Raw genomic sequence first — 14,146 nt, forward strand, 5'->3', positions numbered from 1 at the left:
GCAGGGACCATGTTAACCAAATTGTCACATAGCAGAGTTTTTGGGGAGAGACAGAGGTGGCATTCTGCCACAATACCATCCATTTCTTCTGTCCCCAACTCATCCTCTCCACCCCTTTGTGAGGACCCCCTCACAAAAAAAAAAAAAAAAAATCAGAGAGAGACCCAGAGATCTTGTACAACTTAACAGGGCATTCAAGGACCTGATCTTCATTTTCATCAAGGCTTCTTCTCTGACAATTTATAGATTCATAGATGTTAGGGTCGGAAGGGACCTCAATAGATCATCGAGTCCGACCCCCTGCATAGGCAGGAAAGAGTGCTGGGTCTAGATAACCCCAGCTAGATGCTTATCTAACCTCCTCTTGAAGACCCCCAGGGTAGGGGAGAGCACCACCTCCCTTGGGAGCCCATTCCAGACTTCGGCCACTCTAACTGTGAAGAAGTTCTTCCTAATGTCCAATCTAAATCCGCTCTCTGCTAGCTTGTGGGTAATTAAGTTGTAAGGTAAATATCCCCCTTACAGGAAAGGATTGTTTGGCTACTTAAGGCTCCTTATGCCATGGTGATTTCAATTATATTATTTCTGATTTATGTGATTTAAGGAAAATAAAGTGCAATAGTTTTACTTGACATAGTTTTTATATGACCATGAATTTGGCCCAGTATTTTGGATTGAAGTCAATGTCAATGTCATCAACCTATTAACTGTTTAATCTTGGTAGTATTTAGGTAATTTTTACTATCGTAAATCTCCCTCATGTTCATCTCCCTCCATTAAGTACAGCATGGCGTGCATAGATTTCCTTTCTTAAAGCCCTCCTACCACACAAAGTAAAAAGTATTTATTTAGATTTTTCAACGGTACAAAAAGCCTGTTAATTGAAATGCATATACATCAGTTTGTTTCCCCATCTGGTACAACAAGGGTGTCAAATTCATCTGGCCCTGCGGGCCATATGAGTGGTGGGGAGCCAGTCCACAGACCAGATCAGGCCCATAGACAATCTACCCCATTCTCTTCCCTCCACCCCCATGCCAGACCCCCACACTGCACCACATGCAGTAACCCCCATCCTCCCCCTTCTGTACTTAGTCCAGGACTGCACTACATGCAGGGCCCTCTCCAGTGCACAGGCATCACATGCAGCACAGGTCCATACAATGAATGCAGTATCCATACCTGCTGGAGCAGGCACTATGCAATACAGTCCTGGATGAGCCAGGAGAGGCGGAAGTAAAAGGCACAACATGTAGCACAGATCCTGGAATGGACACCATGTGTACGACACATCCCAGGCACTGCACGCAGGACCGGTCTGGTGGGGTGTGGGTTAACTCAGACCCAGGGGCAGCACTGGGGACTAGATGCAGCTCATGGGATCAAATTCATGTTGATTCTAAATTAGTACCCAGAAGGAAGAAACTTCCGTTATCTGAAACAATGCTAAAATAGACGTAACCAAAACAAAACAAAAAAAAAGGATACCTTGCTTTAAACAAAAAGCCATTTTTGACAGCCCCTGTAATCCCACAACACCTCCACATCAACAATAACGAAACTATAAATAAGCTGAATATATAACCTCCTAGGGGTAGTGGCTTTCCCATAGGGACCTCTGTTCTGACAGGTAGCTAGAGAATGGATAGAGAGGCTGATAAGATGTGGTAAGTCAGGTAAAAGCTACAAAGATACTCTGCAACTAAAATATAGGTTACAAAACACATTTTGTAATGGCCCATGAGAATGGACAAATCCTCAGGTGTCATAAAATGATGCAGCTCTATTTGCTTCATAATGGACTAATGTAATAAAATATTTAACTAGTCTGTTTTTATTTTATAACAGGAAATGCCACTTACATTTGACAGATGCTAAAAATTAGGCTGTATTATAGAACCATGAAATGAGGGGGCTTGCATACCATCCTGTCCTGAGGGGCACATGCCTAAATCTCTCTCACACATGCTTTTCATAATGAAAAAGATGCAAAAACAAAGCATCTAATAGCCAACTCAACTCAATAACCAACTCAAAACTTGTTTGCTGAAAATTAGCAGATTTCTTCTTTTCTTCCCCTAGTGGGTAAAGTAGAAAAAGTAGGTAGACAATCCTACCGTGAGCTGGGGGTTGGACAAGATGGCCCCTGAAGGCCCTTTCAGCTCTTGTACACTCATTCTTAGTTATATGTCCTTGTGCCCCCCCCCAACAAGTAAATAATCCCCCTCATCCCCCACTTACGCATACTAGATAGATAGATAGATGCTTCCTATCTTACCTTTGCAGTGAGATAACTTGCCATTACTTTGCTCTTGTGCATCCCTTTACCCCTGAGACCAAGAGACCTTTCCTACCACTTCAAATTTATTGCATCATGCTTTTCCCAAACCCATTATCCTTCTTTGGCTGCTCACCTACCTTTTTTTCTAATAGTGAACTTGATCATTCCATCATCACTTTCACCCAAATTGCCTTCTAATTTTAGCTTTTCAACTAATTCTTACCCATTAAAACCAAATCTAAACCAGCTGCTCCCCAACAGCTTCCATGAGTACCTTCCAGAAGGAAGTGGTTTTTAACTTATTGCAAGAACTTGAGGAACTGTGTTCCCTCTGCCAATCAATATCAAGTTACTAAGTCATACATTACCACCAAGTCATCCTTCAGCTACTTCTGATAGGTGTTCAATAAATTTTGTCTATATCCTCCCTCTGATCACGTGGTTTATAATAGACCACATCCCTCTTCTTTTCCTTTTATCTTAATCCAGAAACGAGCCAGTCTCTTTTCGCTTTTCAAGAATTAATGCTACCCATGACCATCCCATCTTTTTACCTCTGTTTGTGCCTCCTGAGGGAATTATATCCTTCTAGTCCAATCTTAATTTGTCCCATGAAGTCTATTTGATATCAATCATCACTCTTGCTTCACTTATGGTTATCAGCCGCTGCCATTATTTCTCCCTATTGCAGCTCTATAACTAGGTCATTATAAGCCCAAAGGCAAGTAAAATCTTCTGCCCCTTTCAAACCTAGTTTAGAGCCCTCCTGATTAAGGCCTGGTCTAGCCTACATAGTTCTGCTGTCACGAGGGCTGGGAATATGGATGCACTCTGTTTTGTTGAAAGAAAATCTGAGTTCTCATGGTAAAACTATCTCATCATCATCTACTCTGCACATGATGGAAGACAACTATGAAGTCCCCAGAAAGGGCATTTTGATTTGCCTATGCTTTCTTTGGGCACTGCAACCTTATTAACATCTAGCGCTCCTCAGGATGCACTTTGTACTCTACAGGCACAGCTGCTATAGTGTTGCTGCCAGATGTTGTGCTACTGTGAAAGCACTCTGGCAGCTTCCCAGTGATGGTGGCCTGCTGACAGAAGGTTTGTAATGTAGATAAACCCTAAACTGCCAGTTGATGTTACAGTTACTCTCCCCTCCTTAAACAACAGCAGTGCAGCTGACCTAATCTAGATTTGACCAAGTCAATAACTTCCTGTGAGGAGCAGTGGCAAAACTAGAGAAGCGGAGAATCAATGGAATAATTGTAGAACAATTAAAGGAATTGGCTGAAAGGACACTGCAATGGATTAAACAGAGAGGAATTATCCACGTGGAGAGAGATTACTAGGGATGCTCTTCGGGAGCAATCGTGTTTAATATTTTCATTGGCAATCTTGATGTAAGAGCTAGATCTTTTCCTTATTAAATTGTGTGGACAACAAAGGTTTGAAGAAATATTGCCAACACAGGTCTCAAGCAACCCCCCTTTTTCCTTAGCCATATTAGCTACAAGGCTTATCAATCTCTTCCTCAATCAAAATCTCCACGAACAGTCTCTTAACAATTACTATACCTCCAGAATACCCTCTAATTCTAGTAGTCATGCTCAGAAAGTCACACACAGTGCTCCTGCCTTGAGAATTCTGACCTCTCTGTAACTGATTGGGGGTTTTTGACGCACCCCTAATATAGGTTACAGGGCTGAGCTAGAGGTAGGTGTGCTGAGAATCTTAAAGGGACCCTAACTCAGCTGCTTTAGCTTCTAAGTATGGGATTCTAGCCTTTTATGATGAAGATCACTAGCTATATTCTATCAAAGACTGGAGTCTCAGAACAGTGGAGACTCCCTATGCTGAAGAAGGATGACTGCACCTGAAAGCTTGCAAAAAACTTTTTCCAGCTACTCAGTTGGTCTACTAAAAGATATTACAACTACCCGAAGAACCTTGTGTGCCTATGTCCTTAGACTGCAACCAAAACTACAACCAAAAACCCAGCAATCAAAGACTAAAGTATTCAGAAAACTTCTGGGGAAAAATGAGTGAGCTCCTTTTGGGGTTATTAAAATATTTATTTTACAATCCAATCATTACACTTTACAGTTTGCTTACTAGCCTTTGCATACAAAGGAGCATGTGTGCAGTAACATGCAGTATTACCAAGTTCTGTATAATGCCAAGTTTAGAGTTGGGCCCGTATCAAAACCTTATACTTTGGGCACTGGGTTTTACAACCCAAAATCAAAGCTCAGTTTTACAAGTGTCTGTTCTAGATGTTTGAGGATTAATGGAATAAATGGAAGCTAAGTGACAAGGATCCTCTCTCCTTTCTTTTATTGTTAGATTCTTTTATTACAAAATCAGTCATTTCCTGCTAGTTAATACCCACTGTTTTACCAGTTAGAATCGGGTATGTGATTTTCTGCATTAATTGCTGCCAGATGGGTGCAATTCAGAGCCCATTGCTTGTAATCCTTCTTATCTACTCAATATTTTAGTCTTGGAACAAATGCTATTTCAATGTTTGTTCAACACTTTTTGCTGAGTTTCACTTTTCTTTCCACACCTCAGGTTAACACTGTAGATAATAAATCCATCAATGTAGTATTCACCTAAGGAGTATAACTTGTAGTTCCTCAGTGTATAAATATAGGTCATAAGATAGATTCATAGATTCATAGATGCTAGGGTCGGAAGGGACCTCAATAGATCATCGAGTCCAACCCCCTGCATAGGCAGGAAAGAGTGCTGGGTCTAGATGACCCCAGCTAGATGCCTATCTAACCTCCTCTTGAAGACCCCCAGGGTAGGGGAGAGCACCACCTCCCTTGGGAGCCCATTCCAGACCTTGGCCACTCTAACGGTGAAGAAGTTCTTCCTAATGTCTAGTCTAAATCTGCTCTCTGCTAGCCTATGGCCATTATTTCTTGTAACCCCCGGGGGCACCTTGGTGAATAAAACCTCACCAATTCCCTTCTGTGCCTCATTAATGAGAACTCACCTGATAATGAGAACTTAGTTCCTTAACACTCACACGTAGATGCAGTTTCAGGGCTTTGTCTCAGTATATGTAGGCCACTATTCTAACCCTACTTGTAGAATAGTGATACTCTCCCTAACTTCATTAGTATCAACACCTGAACAAGTAAGGGGAAAAGTTGCTCACATGGCTCTATTCTCCTGTCAGACAGGTATGAGGTGATCTTATTAAAATTAGTGGAGTCTATAGGTCAAGAGCTGATTTTACTCCTAACTGCAGTCTACAGTCCAGAACACCAGACAAGTAGGACCCAGTAACAGGTTTTTTTCTAATAGAGGATGTTTTGGACGCTCTGGCATTTCACTGTTCCCCTACCATTTTAGTGGTTAGGGAAGAAAGAAGACACTTCAGTTTTAATATAACAGTTAGTATATATATTCATATAGCATTTCCATCCTTATAAACACAACATTGACCAAAAGTGACCTCAGTTTCCTAAGTGGGACATTTCAATATTTACTAGTCTAGTCAGTTTGTGCTGCGTACCCGCCTCCGCTCTAGTAGGTGTTCCCGCACCACCTTCGCCCGAGCCCTAGATCTTGCGGGCCCAGGGCTTATGGGTGGACCCCGGAGGCTACCCCTGCTGAAGTCAGGAGGACCCCTGAACTCGCCTGCCATGACTTTGAATGTAACTTCAGTGGGGGGTCCTTCCTTGGGGTAGCTCCTAGAGTTGGCGCGGTCCCCTGCGGGTAGTCTTGGGGCTCCATCCTCCCTTACACCCCGGCCACTCGCCACCTGTAGCTCTGCCTCTTCTTGGCTCCCACGGTGTCCTAGGCCTGCCACTGTCCTACCCCCAACCTGCTGGCCGTCCGTCAAGGTCCTCGGCTCAATGGGCCATCCACTGGGGTCGCCAGCCCCGGCCTTCTGCCTCGGCTCCTTCTTTAATCTGGCTGCTGGTTTCTTCCCTGGCTCTGCTGCTTACGGAGCGGCCAGTTCCTTCACCGGCTCGGCTGCCTGGAATGCGGCCAGCTCCCTCGCTGGCCCTTCTGCCCACAGTGTAGCCGGCTCCTCCACCGGCCCTGCTGCTCAGGATGCCACCGGTTCTCTCTCCAGCCCCACTGCCTGCGATGCAGCCATTTCCCTCCCTGGCTCTGCTGCTCCAGATGCTGCCAGTTCCTCCACCGGCTCTGCTGCCTGCAGCATTGTCAATTTCTTCCCCGACACTGTTGCTCCCGACGCCGCCGGCTCCTCCACCGGCTCTGCCGCCTATAACGCAGCCGACTCCTTCACCGGCTCTGCCAACAGCATCGGAGCTGGTTCCACCACCAGCACGGCTACCGGTTGTGCTGCCGGTTTTCTCGGAGCCCACTCTGGCTCCGCCCCTTGCACTTGCTGCAGCTGGCTGCGGCAGCTGATCTGCTCCCCGCAGGAGCTCGCTCACTCCCCTGGTCTCTCCTCATCAGCCGCCCCGCTGCCTCAGCGGGGCCGCTTTTTGTTTCTTCCGGGAGGCATCCTCTGCCCCCGCTGCTCTGCCGCAGCTGGATAAACGCCCGGCTGATCACCCACGCCGGTGTCCTTGGCGTACTCGCCTCCCCCGGCTCTTCCGGCTCTGCGGGAGGTAAGTATGACTCCTTGCTGCTCCGGGGTTCTTTCAGTGTCCCAGCTCCCCTGGGACATGCTGTTTCAGCCACCACTTTGAGGAAACATTTAGTAAATATTATTTTTAATGGCAACCACTGTATGCATACAGGATCAAAGCCAACTTATATAATAGTAAACAAAAATGTTCTTATTGGCTGCAGTAGCTGCTGGATTGGATTTATACATCTTTAAAGCAGCCATGTGTTACCAGGGTTAATGTCTTGCTGCAGCAGTCCAAGAAAAGCTGTATTTTCAGGCCTCCTAACAAATTGTTCTTTCACCTTTGTGCCCTCTGAGCTTCCCATTTCAGTCTCCTTTTTAATTTTTTCAGTATTCTGTATTCTGTGTGGCTCACAGAGAAATTATTACTTTCAGTTTGGCAAGGCAGAAGACTGACGTAGGCACACACAGTTGAAGGAAAGGCTCTTTTGTTAGCTGTTAATTTCCATCTCTTGCCCCAAGTTATAGGGCTTAAGGGTGGGAAAAATAGAAGTTTGACCAGTTCCTATTTTAATGTGCTTTTTTTGCCTTGCTTTTGCTGTACCCTGCTGTTGTGGTACAAAAATCAAACTCCTTTCCATCCTTATTTTTCTGTAAAGTTATAATACCACAAAAAAAAATCCAGTTTAAAATTTCTCCATCTAAACAATTAGCATGCCAAAAAACAAAGGATAAAGGGCCCACATCTTCCATTTCTGGATGACCTATGCATAAGACAACTTGTCTGATTCAGTAGAAAGAATTTCTCATCTGGACTGTGGAATTTCACAGGTGAGAAAGGTAAGAACTGACCAATCTGGATCCTGTTCAAAAGCTACCTGGACCTTGGATCATGGTGCAAAGGGATTAAGGGATCTGTACTGTCATTGGAAAAAGAATGATTAGCCCCTTGGTTTTGCTCCTTTTGCCATGATGCATCAGGGACTATAGTATACTAGTATCCCTAACTGAAACCAAAAACTACAGGTAAAAGAGATTTGCAAGAGCCAATTTTCTTTCTCCTCACTACTCCTGTAGCAACAAAAACTCTCTACTATGGAGTCAAGACACAATATAGCCTTTTAAGATCACTTTTCCAGACCTATCACCCTACCTCAAACTCTGGAGCCCTAATGTTATTATGAAGCAGGCCCACAGATTTGAGAGGAGTTTTTCAAAGGTCTCTCACCCACACTTGTGTATCTCCAATAGCCCCAGCCTCCCACAGCCCATGAATGTCCTATCTTAAACTTCCAGAAATGAATACCTAGTCTAAGGTGCAGTTGGAGTGCTGAGAATTTCTGAGTAAAGGCAGTAATTCTATTCCCTAAGCCATTGCATATGTGTAGAATCAAAACCAAAATCCTCATTTAGGCAAGAGCCTTACATATGTAAATGGAAGCTTTACATGGCTAATGTGTATATGAACAACACAAAATAAAAAAAAACCTATAAAATACATACTGGCCCATTTAAACAAAGCCCACAAGCTCATGCTTGTCTCTAAACGTTTGTTTTTGCAACTTCATCATTATTCAGCAAAACATTTAAGCATATGCTGAATTTTAAGCATATGCTGAAGTGCACTGTTGAATTAATGCCATTACTGTTAATGCAATCCAACCTTTATTACCTGAATGCATTATTAGATTCCAAAAACTTATGGTAGTTTTTGAATTTATTAAGACTCCATTAGACACTTACATTATGGCATTTTAGGTTTCAAAATCCTTTATTACAGCATGTACAATAAGAAAAGCTCTATTCTGCATTCAGATTGGAAGAGTTTAATTAAACTTTGACATAATGGCCTTTTGTGGGATATCAAGCATCCCACAAGGTGAAGGCCACAGAACTTAAAAATAGCAGGGCATCAAGTGGGCAGGGAATAGCAGGGTGTCAATTGGGTAGGAATAGCAGGGCATCATGTAAATCATCCCTTTCAAGCAGTGTTTCAATTCAAAATCCTGCAGAAATTCTTTCTACATTATGTATACAGCAAGGAAGTATTTCATTAGGGCTGTGCAAAACAGCACCATTCCATTTCTCCTTGAGTTTTGAGGTTTCGACAGAACATCATTTCATATTGAATTTAATTTTGATTCAAAACAGCTGTTTCGTTTTGCTTCGTTGAAACAGTGAGGCTGTTTGGATTCTGTTTCAACGTTTCACTAGGTCAGCCGGGGACAGGTAGTCAGCTCAGCTGGGCTGACTTCCCATCCCCAGTGCTATGGTCGAAATGTTTTGACTTTCGAAACATTTCTATTAGCCTCGTATTGTTTCGAGGCTGTTTTGAAGTCCTTTTTTTTCATTTTGATTTTGCTGTTTCAACCTCGAAATGAGTCAAAATAGTGCCAAAACGAAAAGGATGGAGAAATTTCATACTGCCCTAGTATTCATGTTATCTTATTTTCACTTTCTTTGGAACACCCAAGGTTAATATATTAAACTAAAAAGATGACCAGGTTTGTTTATTTCTGGGCATTACACTGAATAAATGGGTTAGAGCTGAGGGTCATCTCCACTTTTATTTCATGTCAGCATGATAAGAATTCTTTTCAGGTCATCACAATAAATGAATCATGTCTCTGCTTGTTAAAAATCAAGATAAATGTCATTTGAGAACTTTCCAACTGTCCATTTTATCACAGAGTTCAGCAAAATGCAAATGAAACAATCCATTTGCATAATGTTACTGAGGCCTTTGTGGTGTAGCTGGTGCTAGGATTCTTACCTTATTCTGGCTTAATTTGCCTATGCCCCTTCCCCCTCTTCCCTCCCCTTCCTCCCCCTGTGCCCCCACCCCACCAATTGCAATGCATTACATATCTTGCAAAAGCAGCAGTAATGTAGCCACAATATAGATGCATAAACAGCCTCAGTCATGTGCAGGTCATTCCAGTCAGAAGTCTGAATGATGATTAGGGATTAATCTAAATGGAAAGGAAGTGAAAGCATGCAGAGAGAAGGTGCCTGATACAAAGCCATGTGTCATTAGGTCCAGACTTTTCAGGCATAGAATGCCTCTTCATAGCTACTCTCCAGAAAAACCAATGCAATAACTTTTCTACTGATTTGGAATCAGAGTTTCGCCTCTCAAAAAACAAAATAAAACAAAAAAACAGAACAGATGATAGGACATGGCTCATATCATACTACAGATGTATCAGACAGGAGAGAGAAGTTGGAGAGTGTAACTGGGTCTTAGACTTTTGCACTTTTGTTCTTTCTCTGTCACTTTCTTGTGCATGGAAACAAGCCAGCACAACTGGCATTTTTGAAGTACTCTTCCTCTCTTGTAAAATAGAAATTTAATACCAAGACCTTAAATTGGCTGCCTTTTCCAGTCTGCTGAGTCCACTGGACTTTCTGATCCTGTCTATTAATGCAGATATCTCCTACCAGGACTTGCTCACTGGCTGGGAAGGAAACATGCTTCATCAGCCCTCCTTGACCCAACGTTCCCTCTGGACCCTGAGGAGAGATCATTCCTTTTTACCTTTTTATCAGGCTCCAGCTTTCTAGATCTTCCTGAGCAGCATCCTCTTCCAGGCAAACCTTAAGTCTCCTCAGCACACCATCCCCCTTCTCTGGGGAACAGATTCCCTTTCTTAGGCTACTTTATCTCCAAGCCTTCCACATGAAATGTGCTAGGGGAAGATTTGGGAAGTGGAAAGGAATAAGCAAGTTAGGAAAAGTCCTCTACCATCATCCTCTACCAGCCTGGACAGAATGAAGGACTGGATCTATTAGAGCATCTCCAGAGATTCCTTCTTTGTGCTGACCCCAAAAGAGTCTTGCAACTAGGGAAGATGATTTACTAGTGCAAGACCACAAAGATCTGGGTTGTGCTCTTTGCTTAGCTAGAGAGTTTTGTATGACCTTGGGCCACTTACTTAAATTATCCTGTGCCTCATTTCCTCTTCTGTAATATAAAGATAATATTCCTTCCTCAGAGTGATGTTGTAAGGATAAACTCTTTTAATAGACTGTGGGTGCATCTACATATGCACCTGACTGCATAGTTGTTACTGCACAGTCATTTAGTATTTGCATAGTAACCACCATTACTGTGCAGTCCCAGTGATGCATGGGTCATTTCTGACCACGCTGCGTGGTAGCAATGGCATCACAGTTCATGCCTTCCAGTGCTACATCACTGTAGCAACAAGTGACATCACCGTAGGATCTCATGTAGATGCAGCCTGTGAGACACTTAAATTTACTCTCATGAGGGGAGAATTAGTGCCCAGAATTAGTGGACAGGTTCTCCTACTTCCTTGAAAGGTGGGGTAATCAACACCCACCAGTGTCATAATTAGCAAAATTTCCCCTGGTGGAAAGAGATTTTTCCCTCGATTTCAAGTATAACTAAAACAGAAATAAACAATGCTTCAAACCCTCTAAATAGTTTAAGAAAAAGACATGTGCCAAGTAATTTTATAATATGTCATCAGAACATTTCTGTGCTATAAACCAATACTTTAAGATCTTGATCCTACCAAAATATATTGACCTAGAAGGCCTTGCAGATCACAAGAACATCACAGATTTTGGCTTTGCTGGAGACTGAGCTACCTACTCAGCAAAAAGGATATCTCACTATTTAATTAAAAAAAGAATAAAATCAATGGCAAAACAATATACTCCTTTTTCTGTATAAGTTCTGCTTGGCTCGGCTTCCCATACTAGGAATAATAGTATTAGAAATATATGAAGGGGGTGGATTGTGCTAGGTATGTGCAAAAGAGGGAACAGGATACAGGTGCTCATCTATTCCACCTCTTAGAAGGAGAGGGCCAATTTTAACTGTGCTTGAAATAAAATCAATGGTTCCTGCTTAAAAACTTGTGTCATCATATCACCACGAGCACTTAGTTGCTAGGGTTCTCTGCTGGGATATTTTTGCTTCTGCAAAACTTCATCAACATGCTCCAGTGACAGACTAATGAAAAGTGATGATTTCAGCAAACTAAAAGCCAAATAATGCAGAACTGATGGAAAGTGATAGGTTTGTTAACAGTCTGTGAGATCATATTTCTCTCTCTACCTGTAAAATAAGTACAGTACAAACTGAACTATTTTATAACTCACACTAACCCAACTAAATGTGCTCCAAAAGGAAACCCCTCTTAGAGTGAGAAAGTAAAGCTATTTCTATTACTACTCACTTTTCCGTCTGTTATCCTGAAACTGCCAACTGACACGTTGCCCGTTAAGTGACAGTGAAGTTTGTGATGAGGAGAGCTGTCTCTTAGGAAGTAGGCCAACCCATTTTTCATATGCTGCTAAGCAACCATGGAATTGCTATGTATTTTTATTTTTATTCACTACTTATCTGACATGAATTAAAATCAGAGGCCTAAATATTACAGGCCTTCTCCTTATTTACGCTAAAGCCTCTTTACAGTATTTTAACACTGTCAGTGGAACCAAAATGAGAATAAGTTACAATCTGCCTGTTTTAAGATTTGTTTACACAGCCACTAGACTCTAGAATAAATGAAAATATACCCCACATGATAATTTTTCTCACATCCTGTACTGTCATCCAGTTCCCCTCAGTATAACCAATTTTTGTAGAACAGAGAAGCAAATTATTTTTTTTAATATATGTTCATCCTTCCAACAAGTGAAATGATATAAGATTTATGGAACTTTTATGCAGAAGTTCCATAATTTTATTTTCATAAGTACATAATAATGTTTAAAATGGAAGAATATTGTGTATAGCCAATTGCATTTTGGGTGCTGGGCATTAGGTGTAAAGGTGTATATGCCAGGTTTTTAATAAGCATTAAGCATAATAAAGTACAATAAAATTCAAATATACCCAATCTAAATAGTAAACCATTATATATATATATATATATGCATGTAAATGAATGAAATGATTATTCAATGTTGTAAGCAGGTGCTTAAATTCATGTGAATTATCCCATAGAAAATGTAAATGCCTGGAGCAGCACATAAGGATGATGCAGCACTCTTGTACAAATACACTGAACTGAGCACTTGAACTAAGAGTGCACACTTTCATTTCTAAAATATGATTATTACAATATTATAACTCATTCCTATTTTCAGTATAAAAGGTGCAAAACTGAGATAACTCAATCAGGACCAGTATTATTGGCTCTGAGGTCTTGCCCATCTCTTTAACTCCCTGCAATCTGCAAATTAGAAAGCATGCACTCAGCATGTTTGGACTTTAGTTTATATCCCTGTCCTCTAACAGCTGTCACATCAAGGAATCTCTGACACTTTCTACAAAGTCTCTCTCCCCCTCTTTTTCTGACACTTCCAATTGAATTGGAAATGTTATATAGAGCAAGATGTTTGCAGAAACCTCATTTGTGCCACATGAGCACAATCCTGATATGACATGCACCATATTCAACTGCACATAATAAGTGCCTGGATAAATGCATGGATGAAATGATTGCATAAATACAGCATTATCCAATTGCCATCTTATCACCACAGGATTTTTATGGAGGGAAATAACTGCCCCATAGGACACTTTAAAGTTTATAATAATATAACATACTGTTATAACAGAAATACTGTCCATGTGGGTACTTTAAATCCTCCTACAGAAATATAGTATCTGAGAAGCTTTTATAATGTGCCTAGATTTTTAATGATAACAGATACCACATACCTTTTCAAACATGAGAAATGAAAATGGGACAGTTTAGCTTTTGCCTGCAATAAAGCTATCTTTTGGGAAAGTGAGATATCATGCATTAGGAGAAGTATGAATATATCTGAAGCAGGTGCTGTTCTAAGGTGAGGCTCTAAGATCCTATCTCTTAACTGCATATTATTTCTCTTTGCATTTGTCTCTCTTACATTTGTGTACCCAGGAGGGGTGCAGTGAATGTGCATGGATGGACCCAGGATTTAGGAAAGGGGCAGCAACCTGTACTGCAAGGATGGCTGCACCCTGGTTCCCAGATGCAGCTCCCTTTCTGTCAACCACTCTGTGGGAACAGCAGATGGGCACTTTATTTTTAGTCCCCAAAACAAGTAAGAATTTCATCCTTCCTGCTCTCTCCTCTCCCCTCTTCTCCCCTCCACCTGGTCCTTCCCAATGTTCTCTGCCAGACCAGTACCAGGCACAGTGAAGGGAACTTGTCTGCTGTCGCTGCTGTGTCTAGCCAGTCTGGCTCCATGCTTAGCCTCCCTGGAGCAGAGCAGGAGGAAGGAGGTGGGAGATGGGAAGAGAGAAAAGGGAATGTGCCGCTGGGCATGGAGGG

The sequence above is a fragment of the Alligator mississippiensis genome, chromosome 5, assembly GCF_030867095.1.
Source record: "Alligator mississippiensis isolate rAllMis1 chromosome 5, rAllMis1, whole genome shotgun sequence".
Classification (NCBI taxonomy): domain Eukaryota; kingdom Metazoa; phylum Chordata; order Crocodylia; family Alligatoridae; genus Alligator; species Alligator mississippiensis.